This window comes from Cynocephalus volans, chromosome 11 (genome assembly GCF_027409185.1).
Source record: "Cynocephalus volans isolate mCynVol1 chromosome 11, mCynVol1.pri, whole genome shotgun sequence".
Lineage (NCBI taxonomy): Eukaryota > Metazoa > Chordata > Mammalia > Dermoptera > Cynocephalidae > Cynocephalus > Cynocephalus volans.
Genome location: NC_084470.1, coordinates 60,905,187 through 60,918,594, shown reverse-complemented (window position 1 = coordinate 60,918,594; position 13,408 = coordinate 60,905,187). Strand labels below are relative to the sequence as shown.

The window sequence follows — 13,408 nt, the reverse complement described above, 5'->3', positions numbered from 1 at the left end:
GAAATCTGCAGGTGAAACAGCTCATGTCTGGGTGATACAATTAAGGACATTTAGAATTGTGACTGAGATAGAAAATTACCCAATGGCCCAGGTGCTGCTTCTTGGAATTAACATCTTCAACATGAGTGAATAAAACTATAGCACAGACTAGTGAAATTTTAAAATTTAGAGTTCTCAATCTGAAGAAACTGCAACACAATAGAAATGCAATGGAGGCAGCATTTGCCACTCCATTGAAAACACAGTGGGAAGTGCTACACTGTACAATACCTTTCAAGTTTATTTCCCGTAGCTCTCAGCATAGAAATGTATTTGTTTATATCAAGAGAAGCAGTTTCCTTGGTATCAAACAATCAAAAGGTAGAGGGAGCTAAAAATTAATATATAAATTCACACACACACACACACACACACACACACACACACACACAAAACGGGGGGGGGGGAAGATATAACAACCACAATTATTTGAAGTTGATTTGACAAGCAAACAGAAAGGACACTGTTGGGGGGGAGGGGGAGAGGGAGAAGGGAGGGAGGTTTTGGTGATGGAGAGCAATAATCAGCCACAATGTATATCGACAAAATAAAATTAAAAAAAAAAAAATGGTAGATTATGAGCCACAAATAACATGTTAATCATTTTGTCAGTGTAGATTCTTTAAAAAAAAAAAACAAACAAACAAACCAAAATGGTCTGACATTCTGACTGTTAGCAAACAAGTTTCCAGAGTTTTAAAGTCCAGCCAGAGATGCAAAATCTTTCTTACGGCTTTAAATAATGAAACATCTCAGCAATATCTTCAACTTAGAGCCACTATGTCTCTCTCTTCCACATAGCATCCTCCTACTTCATTTGTTCCCAAACTCCCACATTACAAGTCTCAGGCTCACATAGAATAACCCCAAGATTCTCTGCTTTGCATTATGCACATAGTTCATGCAATCAGCCAAATCTGACACAAGTGGTCAGGAACAATTTCCCCCAGAAATCAACAGTGCATGATATCTGCTGCCTTACTGTCTCTTTGCTAGTCTTTTAACTTTCTTCCTTATTTTTAATTCTGAGTTTAAAACTTTGAAAACATCTTTATTTACACATTCTCTTGGGTTTTTTTGTTGTACTATAAATTTAACATTATCATCACCAGCCCAAAAACATGTTTAATTTTACTTTCCTGGTTTCATTATTTCTTTGATCTGTTCTTTTTGCTTTGAGCCATTTCTCCGTGTTACAGACAATAGATATCCTCTGAACTGATGTAGAACAAATAATAATTGCTTTTCAAAGACATTCTAGATAAGGCTGAGTGGTGCCCAGGTTTAAGACAGCAGCAACACTGGCAGCTGTAATATATTGTATTGTACCATTTACTCTATTAGATTATTCACCTGCTATACTGAGACTGGTGGTACAATTAACCACAGGAAAACAGCAAGCCTAAGTTATATTTCCTAAACTCTCTACAAATTTCCTAAGTATTCATTCAAATAGAAGTATCTTTAAATATTTAAATGTTTCTTAACAAAAAGAACAGATTCTTTAATAAAATGGATAGAAAAGTGAGAATGATTTTTTAATTATAATATTGTTCTACTTACATTTTTAAAATTTTAACCTTTACTCATACATATTGTGGAGTACAGTATGTTACTTTAATACATGCATATATTGCACAATGATTCACATAGGGTAGATAATGATTTTTTAAAAGACCACTCAAAAACAGTTTCACTGATGTGAAGGCAAGAGTTCAAAAATGCTTCTAACCTAAACTCAACATGATAATCTATAAATAAAAAGGCTTACATAGTAACATTTACTTTCAAGGAGCTACATGAAAGAATGGTTAGGGCCTGTTCATCATAGCAGGGGGTATTTTTCAGAAAAAAGGTCCTAGGGACTAAATGTTTTCCAGGGCTATACTCTAGGTATTTTATTAGAATGCAAAAAGCATTTTACAAAAGCAGACAGGCTGCTCTTTGTTACATGATGAGTCAGAAACTCAAAATTCTATTTCCACCTCTGCAAATGACTATGGACAAGTAATTTAATTTCTCTGCATGTCAGCTCCCTTGCCACTAAAATAGAAATTGGCCACCTCTCTTAGGGGTTTGCATGAGGACTGATGAATTCATTTCTAACTAACTCAGCTTCCTTAAGGAATGCACAAGAGATGCTCATAAAGAGCACCTATATGTATCCACATTTAATGTTATAAGGCCTCTCACATATGGTAGTGACATGATTACTGAAGCAATCATAACAAGTAATTGAAGATATTTTTCCTTTCACATCAATAGACCACCAAAACATACATGGCCAATGTGCAAGAAAAGAAAGCATATGAAACAAAAAAAAACCAAATAATCTTCATTCCAAAAATATATTAGGTTAAAATATCTCTCTCCGAGGTTTACATAAACATTCTCTTTCATTTAAAATATAAATTCCTAGGGGCTGGCCCGTGGCTCACTTCGGGGAGAGTGGTGCTGATAATACCAAGGCCACAGGTTCGGATCCCTATATAGGGATGGCCAGTTTGCTCACTTGAGAGAGTGTGGTACTGACAACACCATGTCAAGTGTTAAGATCCCCTTACCGGTCATCTTTTATAGGGGGGGGAAATATATATATATATATACATAAAACTCCTAAAGGACAGGAGTCATACAACATATTTTGGTATAATATTTTATGCAGGATGAAAAGTGCATGGCTGTACCAGTGCTGCTCAGGCAGGTTGGGGAGGATTTTCCCGAGGGCTGCCCAGCGACCGAAGGGCTCCTCGGCCCACTCATGCGCAGGTTTCCATCAGTCCGCAAGCAGGAGCATAATAGCCATCCCCTCCAGCTGCTCACTGGTGTCCAGCCGCAACTACTACCAGTGCCACCTGGTTTCCATTTCCAGCAACAGCTCCTGTGGAAGTGCCAAGCACTCTGGGGAAACCTCCCCCACCACCTACATCTCCCCAGGGCCAACCCCGTCACTGGTGGGCGAGCTTCTTTTTTGGGAAATCCATTATCCCATTCATGGCTATGGTGTTGGAGTCCCCAGAGCACTCGGAATCCCCCCAGGCCTTCAGCAGCATGATCACCTGTGGCCTAGCTCCTAAAGCTATGAAAACACAGCCTGGCGGCCAGCCCAGCAAAGCTAGTGCTGGGCCCTCATCCTGACTTGAGTGGCCTCCACCAGCCCCAGGCTTCTGGAGGCGCTAGGCCATCAGAGCCCCTTCCTCCCCCTCCCTCCCTACCCAGTCAGCTCCATCCCACAGACTAGGCAAACTGCAGAGAAAGTCCCCACTCTTTAAACTCCAAGCCACATGCAAACTTTCCTGGCACTCCATAAGTTTGCCTTGGACCAACTGGAAAATAAAACTCCAAGCAACATGCATAAAAAAATAAAAAGTGCATGGCTACCTAACGGTTGAAAGAAAGTGAGCCGTGATGCCAGGTACCGTTCAAGCTTTATTAAAGAAAGAAATCTGCTGGGCTGTACTCAAAAAGGAGGACAGCCCAGGGCTGCCCTGAAAATGGGGGACAGCCACAACAATGGATTTGCGAAAGTTCATATTAGCTGTTCGGCACCAAATTTACGGGGGGCGGGGACCATTAGGTTGATGTAACTGGGTGGAGAAAGGCACCTATGCGGAAGCCGTAAAGTTATTTCTAAGTCAGAAGGCTTCTTGTAAAGGGAAGGGGGAGGGGCTTGGTGCTGGAGTGGAAGACAAGGCCAGTGGCTATTTCATGCTGGTGCTTATCATGTGCACAATGGCGCCAGCCATGTCCAAAATCCATCAATGGTGAGAATTTACTTTCAGTAATAAGAAATAAATATTCTGATAAAGTTCTGAAACCATAAAGCATGAAATACACATATCATATCATGCTGATTCTCATTTATCAATTATGATTTATAAATATGGGGAGTTTCAAGATGGCGGTGGCTGCGGCGGTTGGCGCGGAGTAGCTAGGTGGAAAAGGCGGCCACTGGGCCTCAGGCAGCCAGGAAACTTGTGGACCTTCCTCTCATCATCTCTTAAGGGAGGACCGCTGCTGCTGGCCGGTCGTGGGGGGTGACCGCCACTTTGCCCCCGGCAGCAGAGGCTGCCTCATTTACAGGCAACAGCTTTGAAGTGTGGAGCAGGAAAACTGTTTCTTAGCTGCAAAAGCAAGTCTCTAAACAGGGAACACGGCGCCAGGGCTACTGTGGATGCAGACAGGATCCCAGAGGCCGGGGCCGCGCTAAAGGTGGCCAGCGGCCCTATTCAGGATTCGAGGTTTCAGGCCGGCATAAAAGAAGATTCCTGGGAGCACCCGAGCCGTGCCGTGGGACCGACTGACCAGACAGAGGTGGCAGCGGCCGAGAACAGGGAATGCGACAAACCAGAGGCAGAGAGTGAGCACCCGACCTGGCACAGCCCTGTGAATGACCCCTGGCCCAGCCCTGCTTGGGGAGCTGACGCCCACCTGGCTTCTGCCCGCATCACCGGGTCACTCACCGCCCCGAGGCTGCCTCCATTTTCCCAGGTGCTGGCAGCTCCACCCGGCTCGGCCCCTCACTGAGCCTTCCCACTTGCATGCCCCAGTGCGGGGCTTTCCGGAGCCTGTGGCCCGGCCTCCCCTCCCACTCCCTCCGCGGTTCTCTGGGGGGGCTGGTGGCGTGGGGCGTCCCCGACCAGTGTCAGGAGGGCAAGGAAGTACGGGCGGGGCCGACTGTCACTCCAGCACACCCTGGACTCCGGCCCCCAGTAAACTTCCTGTTACTGGGAGGCAGATACCATCTCTGCGGCCACCAGTTTGGAAAAAAGCCTAACCAATTTCTGATTGGGAATAGTGTGGTAGGAGAGTTCCCAGGTCCACTTGAACCTGCCGGAGAGCTGGCTGCAGGCAGGCGCTAGATTCGGTCTATGCTGGGGGGTATACAAAGGTGAACAAGTTCCGAGAAAGATCTACACAGTGCTACAAAGGCACCCAGAGCAACCGGTCGTCTGTGCCTAGCAGAAACCTGGTAGACTTCCTGGGCAAGGCGGTGCCGAGCAGGGTCTTGAAGGCCCAGCTGATAGATGAGGGTTGCAGAAGACACATCCCAGCCCAGCACAGTGCGCAGAGAGCGGGGAGATGTGCGGCCAGGGAGGTGGAGACTCAACAGAAACCATGCACCCTGTGGGGTCGCCACTGCATGATCCAACAGCCTGGGCCAGAGCACACAGAACAGGGATGAGTCCAGCACAGGAAGTGAAAGCTCAACAGAGATCACACACCCTGTGGTACGTGATCCACCAGCCCAGCAGAGTCCAAGTTGACCAGAAAGGTGGCTCCCCGGAGAGGCCCAAGACCCAAGGCAACCATACACACAAGGCACTAGAGGACAACAGAGCAGTCACGGAGGTAGCCATACGAAATTGGTAACCACAGCAACATCTTAGTTAGTCATTAGTCTCAAACCAGCGAACTGTGAAACCCCCTGCCACAATGAATAAACATCAAAAAAAAAAGATACCAGAAATACAAAAAATCAAGAAAGTACACCACCAAAAGTTAATAAATCTCAAACACTAGATCCTATAGAACAAGAAGCTCTTGAAATGACTGACAAGGAATTTCGACTGATAATGCTAAGGAAACTGAATGAGATACAAGAAAACTCAGTTAGACATCATGATGAAATGAGGAAAAGTATACAGGACGTGAAAGAGGAAATGTACAAGGAAATCAATGTCCTGAAAAAAAATGTAGCAGAACTTGCCGAACTGAAGAAGTTATTCAGAAAAATAAAAATCACAATGGAGAGTTTAACCAGCAAGCTTGTCGAAGTTGAAGAGAGAATCTCTGAACTTGAAGATGGGATGTTTGAAATAACACAAGCAGACAAAAAGAAAGAAAAAAGAATCAAAGACATTGAAGAAAATCTGAGAGAGATATCAGACAACCTTAAGCACTCAAATATCCAAGTCATGGGTATTCCAGAAGGGGAGGAAAATGGAGATTGCATTGAAAACATATTCAAGAAAACAGTGGCAGAAAACTTCCCAGGTACAGGAAAAATCACAGATCTTCAGATCTAGGAAGCTCAACGATCTCCAAACATATTCAACCCCAAAAGGCCTTCTCCAAGACATGTCATAGTCAAATTGGCAAAACTCAGAGACAAAAAAAGAATCTTAAAAGCTGCAGGAGAGAAGTGTCAAATCACCTATAAGGGAGCCCCAATCAGGCTAACTTCAGACTTTTCATCACAAACCATAAAAGCTAGAAAGGAATGGGATGATATATTCAAAATACTAAAAGACAAAGATTGCCAGCCAAGAATACTTTATCCTGCAAGGCTAACTTTCCGAAATGAAGGGCAAATAGTATATTTCTCAGACAAACAAAAACTGCGGGAGTTCACTACCACACGACCACCCTTACAAGAAATCCTCAAGGGAGTACTGGGTTTGGTTCCTGAAAAATAACTACCACGGCCATAAAAACCCAAGAAAAATCAAAACCCACTAGTATAATAAAAATGGCATCCATGAAGAGAAAACAAGCAAAGAAAAACGCTATCTACAACCTAAGGAACCAACAAATACAGAAACCAAACAGTAAATCAGAAAGCAAGGAACAAAAGACACCTAAGACAACCAAACAACCAATAAAATGCTAGGAATAAATCAACACCTTTCAATAACAACTCTTAATGTAAAAGCCTTAAATTCCCCAATCAAAAGACACAGACTGGCTGACTGGATCAAAAAGGAGGACCCAACTATATGCTGCCTACAAGAGACCCACCTCACCCATAAAGATTCACATAGACTAAGAGTGAAAGGATGGAAAAAGATTTACCATGCAAACAGAAAAGAAAAACAAGCTGGAGTAGCTATTCTTATATCTGACAAAATAGACTTTAAACTAAAAACCATAAAAAGAGACAATGAGGGACACTACTTAATCATAAAAGGACTGATCCATCAAGAAGACATAACAATCATAAATATGTACGCATCCAATATTGGAGCAGCCAGATTTATAAAACAAACCCTATCAGACCTAAAGAAGGAAATAGACACTAATACCATAATAGCAGGGGACCTGAACACCCCACTGTCAATATTGGACAGATCATCTAGGCAAAGAATCAGTAGAGAAACACAAGATCTAAAGAATACTCTAGACCAATTGGACTTGGCAGATATCTACAGAACATTCCATCCAACAACCTCAGAATATTCATTCTTCTCATCAGCACATGGATCATTCTCCAGGATAGAGCACATATTAGGTCACAAATCAAGTCTCAATAAATTCGAAAAATTGGAATTATCCCATGTATCTTCTCAGACCACAATGGATTAAAACTAGAAATTAATAACAAATGAAACTCTGGAAACTATACAAACACATGGACATTAAAACAGCATTCTACTTAATGACATATGGGTCCAAGAAGAAATCAAGCAGGAAATCAAAAAATTTATTGAAACTAATGAAAACAATGATACATCATACCAAAACCTGTGGGATACTGCAAAAGCAGTATTAAGGGGGAAATTTATTGCATTAAATGCTCACTTCAGAAGAATGGAAAGATGGCAAGTGAACAACCTAACACTTCACCTTAAAGAACTAGAGAAACAAGAACAATCCAAACCTAAAGTTAGCAGACGGAAAGAAATCATTAAGATCAGAGCAGAACTGAATGAAATTGAAACCCAAAAAACAATAAAAAAGATCAATGAATCAGAAAGTTGGTTTTTTGAAAAGATAAATAAAATTGACAAACCATTAGCATGGCTAAGAAAAAAAAGAAGAGAGAAAACTCAAATAACCAAAATTAGAAATGAAAAAGGCGATATTACAACTGATTCATCTGAAATACAAGGAATCATTCAAGACTACTATAAACAACTATACGCCAACAAATTTGAAAATCTGGAGGAAATGGATGAATTTCTGGACACACACAAGCTCCCAAAACTGAACCATGAAGACGTAGAAAATATGAACACACCCATAACAATAAAGGAGATTGAAGCTATTATCAGAAGGCTCCCAACAAAGAAAAGCCCAGGACCAGATGGATTCACAGAACAATTTTACCAAACATTCAAAGAGGAATTGACACCAATTCTTTACAAACTATTCCAAAAGATTGAAAGAGACGCAAATCTCCCAAACTCATTCTATGAAGCAAACATCATCCTGATACCAAAACCAGGTAAAGATATAACCAAAAAAAGAAAACTACAAGCCGATATCCTTGATGAATATAGATGCAAAAATCCTCACTAAAATACTAGCAAACAGAATACAGCAACACATACGTAAAATTATTCACCACGATCAAGTGGGATTCATCCCAGGGATGCAAGGTTGGTTCAACATACGCAAATCAATAAATGTGATACACCATATTAATAAACTCAAACACAAGGACCATATGATCATCTCTATAGATGCTGAAAAAGCATTGGATAAAGTTCAGCACTCATTCATGACAAAGACCCTCTATAAGTTAGGTATAGAGGGAAAGTATCTCAACATAATTAAAGCCATATATACCAAACCCACTGCCAATATCATCCTGAATGGGGAAAAGCTGAAAGCTTTTCCTTTAAGAACAGGAACTAGACAAGGATGCCCACTCTCACCACTCCTATTCAACATAGTGTTGGAAGTACTAGCGAGAGCAATCAGAGAAGAGAAGGAAATAAAGGGCACCCAGATTGGAAAAGATGAAGTCAAACTGTCCCCGTTCGCAGATGACATGATCCTATATATCGAACAGCCTAAAATCTCTACAAAAAAACTCTTGGAATTGATAAATGATTTCAGCACAGTAGCAGGATACAAAATCAACACACAAAAATCAGTAGCATTTCTTTTCTCCAATAGTGAACATGCAGAACGAGAAATCAAGAAAGCCTGCCCATTTACAATAGCCACCAAAAAATAAAATACTTAGGAATTGAGTTAACCAAGGAGGTGAAAAATCTCTATAATGAGAACTACAAACCACTGCTGAGAGAAATTAGAGAGGATACGAGAAGATGGAAAGATATCCCACGCTCTTGGATTGGAAGAATCAACATAGTGAAAATGTCCATACTACCCAAAGTGATATACAAATTCAATGCAATCCCCATCAAAATTCCAAAGACATTTTTCTCAGAAATGGAAAAAACTATCCAGACATTTATATGGAACAATAAAAGACCACGCATCGCCAAAGTAATGCTGAGCAAAAAAAATACAGCTGGAGGCATAACATTACCTGACTTTAAGCTATACTACAAAGCTATAATAACCAAAACAGTATGGTACTGGCATAAAAACAGACACACTGACCAATGGAATAGAATAGAGAATCCAGAAATCAACCCACACACTTACTGCCATCTGACCTTTGACAAAGGCACCAAGCCTATTCACTGGGGAAGGGACTGCCTCTTCAGCAAATGGTGCTGGGATAACTGGATATCCATATGCAGGAGAATGAAACTAGATCCATACCTCTCGCCGTATACTAAAATCAACTCAAAATGGATTAAGGATTTAAATATAAACCCTGAAACAATAAAACTTCTTAAAGAAAACATAGGAGAAACACTTCAGGAAATAGGACTGGACACAGACTTCATGAATACGACCCCAAAAGCACGGGCAACCAAAGGAAAAATAAACAAATGGGATTATATCAAACTCAAAAGCTTCTGCACAGCCAAAGAAACAATTAACAGAGTTAAAAGACAACCAACAGAGTGGGAGAAAATATTTGCAAAATATACATCTGACAAAGGATTAATATCCAGAATATATAAGGAACTCAAACAACTCTACAAGAAGAAAACAAGCAACCCAATTAAAAAATGGGCAAAAGAGCTAAGTAGGCATTTCTCTAAGGAAGATATACAAATGGCCAACAGACATATGAAAAAATGCTCAACATCACTCAGCATCCGGGAAATGCAAATCAAAACCACACTGAGATACCATCTCACCCCAGTTAGGATGGCTAAAATCCAAAAGACTCTGAACGATAAATGCTGGCGAGGTTGCGGAGAAAAAGGAACTCTCATACATTGTTGGTGGGACTGCAAAATGGTGCAGCCTCTATGGAAAATGGTATGGAGGTTCCTCAAACAATTTCAGATAGATCTACCATACGACCCAGCTATCACACTGCTGGGAATATACCCAGAGGAATGGAAATCATCAAGTTGAAGGTATACCTGTTCCCCAATGTTCATCGCAGCACTCTTTACAATAGCCAAGAGTTGGAACCAGCCCAAATGTCCATCATCAGATGAGTGGATACGGAAAATGTGGTACATCTACACAAGGGAATACTACTCAGCTATAAAAACGAATGAAATACTGCCATTTGCAACAACATGGATGGACCTTGAGAGAATTATATTAAGTGAAACAAGTCAGGCACAGAAAGAGAAATACCACATGTTCTCACTTATTGGTGGGAGCTAAAAATTAATATATAAATTCACACACCCACACACACACACACACACACAGAAAAAAGAAAAAAAAAACGGGGGGGGATGAAGATATAACAACCACAATTACTTGAAGTTGATACGACAAGCAAACAGAAAGGACATTGTTGTGGGGGAGGGAGGGAGGTTTTGGTGATGGGGAGCAATAATCAGCCACAATGTATATCGACAAAATAAAATTAAAAAAATAAAAAAAATAATAATAATAACTTATAAATATGATTTGAAATATGTGAAGGTAACATGAAATGAATTTTTAAAACTTCCAGACAGGTGTCACCAGACAAGAACACACCAACTGGTGAAATTCTATATGCCAAAGAATAACAACTTTTTTTTTTCCAAAGAGTAATTTTTCCTAATTAGCTTCTAATGTATAGTGTTTCAAATCTTCCTGTTTGTGGAAAATAACAAAGGGGGCTACAAATTACACTAAAGCAGCCGACTCCTCTGAACAATTCTTCAAAACTCTCTGGGAAGTAAGGGAGAATGGTGCTTGATAAGGTGTAAATGCAAAAATGGGAGAGGTAAGGGAGCTACAGTAGGCAAAATTCTAAAGATGTCTCACAAAGATTCTAATACCCTGTTTATTCAATCAAACACTAATCTAAATACTCCTGTAAAAGAATTTACTAAGATTCTTAGTTACAGGTGTGACTAAGGTTATTAATCAGCCCATTTTAAGATTGAGAGATTATCATGGATTACCAGGTAGAGCCCTTAAAAGCAGAAGAGAAAGGCAGAAGAGTCAGAGAGTTGTGATGGAAGAGATAAGATGAGAAATTGAAAGGGACCTTAGTCAGAAAAAATTCTGATCAAAAAGAACAGTGTGTTACTATAGAAACTAATGATCAGAGGCTTAGAACTTTGCCTGGGTATGATGGGGAAAGGACAGCAGCTTCGTGTGTAGTCTGCCACAGTATGATGTGCTCAAAAACTCCTCAGCCTTGTGCTTGTGGATGGATGCCCATGACCCAGGATAATAACTCTTAAAAATAAATTTATGGAAATAATATGGTGGGCGAGATACCTGACAGTACAAATTCGACCATTAGACCAGGTCGACTATGGGAGGCTTTATGGAATACCCAGAAAAAAGCCTACTTGGAAGTTAACAGCCACCAGCCTAACAATGGTCTGCGATACCCAAAGATTTTGGATCAATTCTATATATCCTAATTGCACTGAGGCTATTAACGTAATTTGGCAGCAACATTCATGGTGGATACACCAGAACTGGCCCCCACAGAGACTGCAAAGAGATCTTTTAGGGGGAATGGGAACAGGATTAGGCATTATGGGACAAGCAAAATTTGCTGTCACGGAAGAAAGGCATTCTCTAGAGAAAACCTCTTTATCCAAAATAGGACCTATAGAAGGGATGTTATACCAAGAAGAAGGGAAAGGCTGGAAAGCAACACAGAAGGATAATGAGGCCCTTATCAAATGGATAGAAAAAAGCCAACAAATCACACAATCTTATTCTGAAACTCAGAGGTGGGAACATGCGTGCACCCTAACCCAACAGGGACTAATGACCATACTGCTACAAATGGAATCTGAAATAGCTATGAGACAATGACCTACTATACTCAGAGCTGACATCCAATCTCAAAACATTTGGGAGGCTTATGGCCCCCCTACCTTATGGAAATTCCTAGATGGTAAATGTGACCTTAGGTACTGTGTTCTTAAAGCCCAGGTGCCTAAACTAAATAAAACACAGAGTTACTCAGTAGTTCAATTAGCAGGCATTGGAATGATTGTCAATCACACCAGAGTCCTTCCTATGGGAAGTCGTTGGGCTATTCTAACTGATTCAATCACATGGCATCCTATGTCTTTCTGATTGTGAGAATAGGAAGGGACAATGGCTTTGCCCTCAATTTACTTGGAACTCCGATTTCTCCCAAGTATGGCCTTTAGTATTAACTCCTATGAGCCACAACATCTGGTATATGAGAAAGGGTCGTTTTTGTTGGGAGGGACAATACAATACCACAGTAAAGCTGTTTGATTTCTCCTGTAAAGTATCTTCTTTCCCCATCTCTAAAAGTAGCATCTGGTGTAATACAAAGGTCGTGGGAAAAATAAGTTTGCCTGCTGTAAACAGATCCTATGATAACTTAGATATTGAAGACAAATTGTTCCTTGAGACCAACTTATATCCCCCTCAGGATGTCATTTCCATAAAACTAAATGGCCACAAGAAGAACTAAGAATTTTAGATACTGACTTAGAATCAGTTTTACAAACTTCCAATGAGGTCTACCATAAAGTTCAGATGACAGTAGATGAGGAGGGGAAACATATCCTGAACCTAATAAAGGAATATGACAATGCTTGCAGAAGGTTTTTTGGATGGTCAGGATGTTTATTACCCGCTGACTCTCTCTATATATCTATTGGACGAGTCATTTTTACAATAATCATGTTATTCCTTGTTCTTTTGTTCATATACATTTTATACAACTGTTGCAAAGGGAAAAAACTATGCAAAAGATCAAAAACTGAGAACAGACAACTACCTCTTATTACCCCAAAGATGAAGAAAGGAACTAAAAAATTTTCCTCCCACCATGTCATGAAATTCCATTCTAAGATAAACTGTACGACACCCCCCTCTCAGCAGGAAGTAGCTAGACCATTTCTATGGCCCATATCCATAGAAATGGATGGAATGATTGACAGTGGGGAATTGAAAGGGACATTAGCCAGAAAAAAACAACCATCCTTGGGGTAACTAAGACCAAGCAGAACATTTTTTAGCCAGCCTTTAACTTGGAAACTGATAATTATCAATTCCTTGAGGTTAGCAGAAGAATTGAGAGACTGCCAGAAGATGAAATCACTATGTTGATTTACTTCAGAGGGGGGTGCACCTACAATTAAGGACTGAAACTGGG

General features: G+C 40.7%; 1 protein-coding gene and 1 pseudogene across 1 annotated transcript in view; one reads left to right on the top strand and one right to left on the bottom strand.

Annotated features, from left to right (window-relative positions):
* The window catches only part of DOCK3 (dedicator of cytokinesis 3), a 390,304-nt gene that overhangs the window by 268,021 nt on the left and 108,875 nt on the right, over positions 1 to 13,408 (bottom strand). The gene's annotated exons all lie outside the window — the stretch shown is intronic.
* Positions 2,706 to 3,177, top strand: LOC134390849 (pancreatic progenitor cell differentiation and proliferation factor-like; annotated as a pseudogene).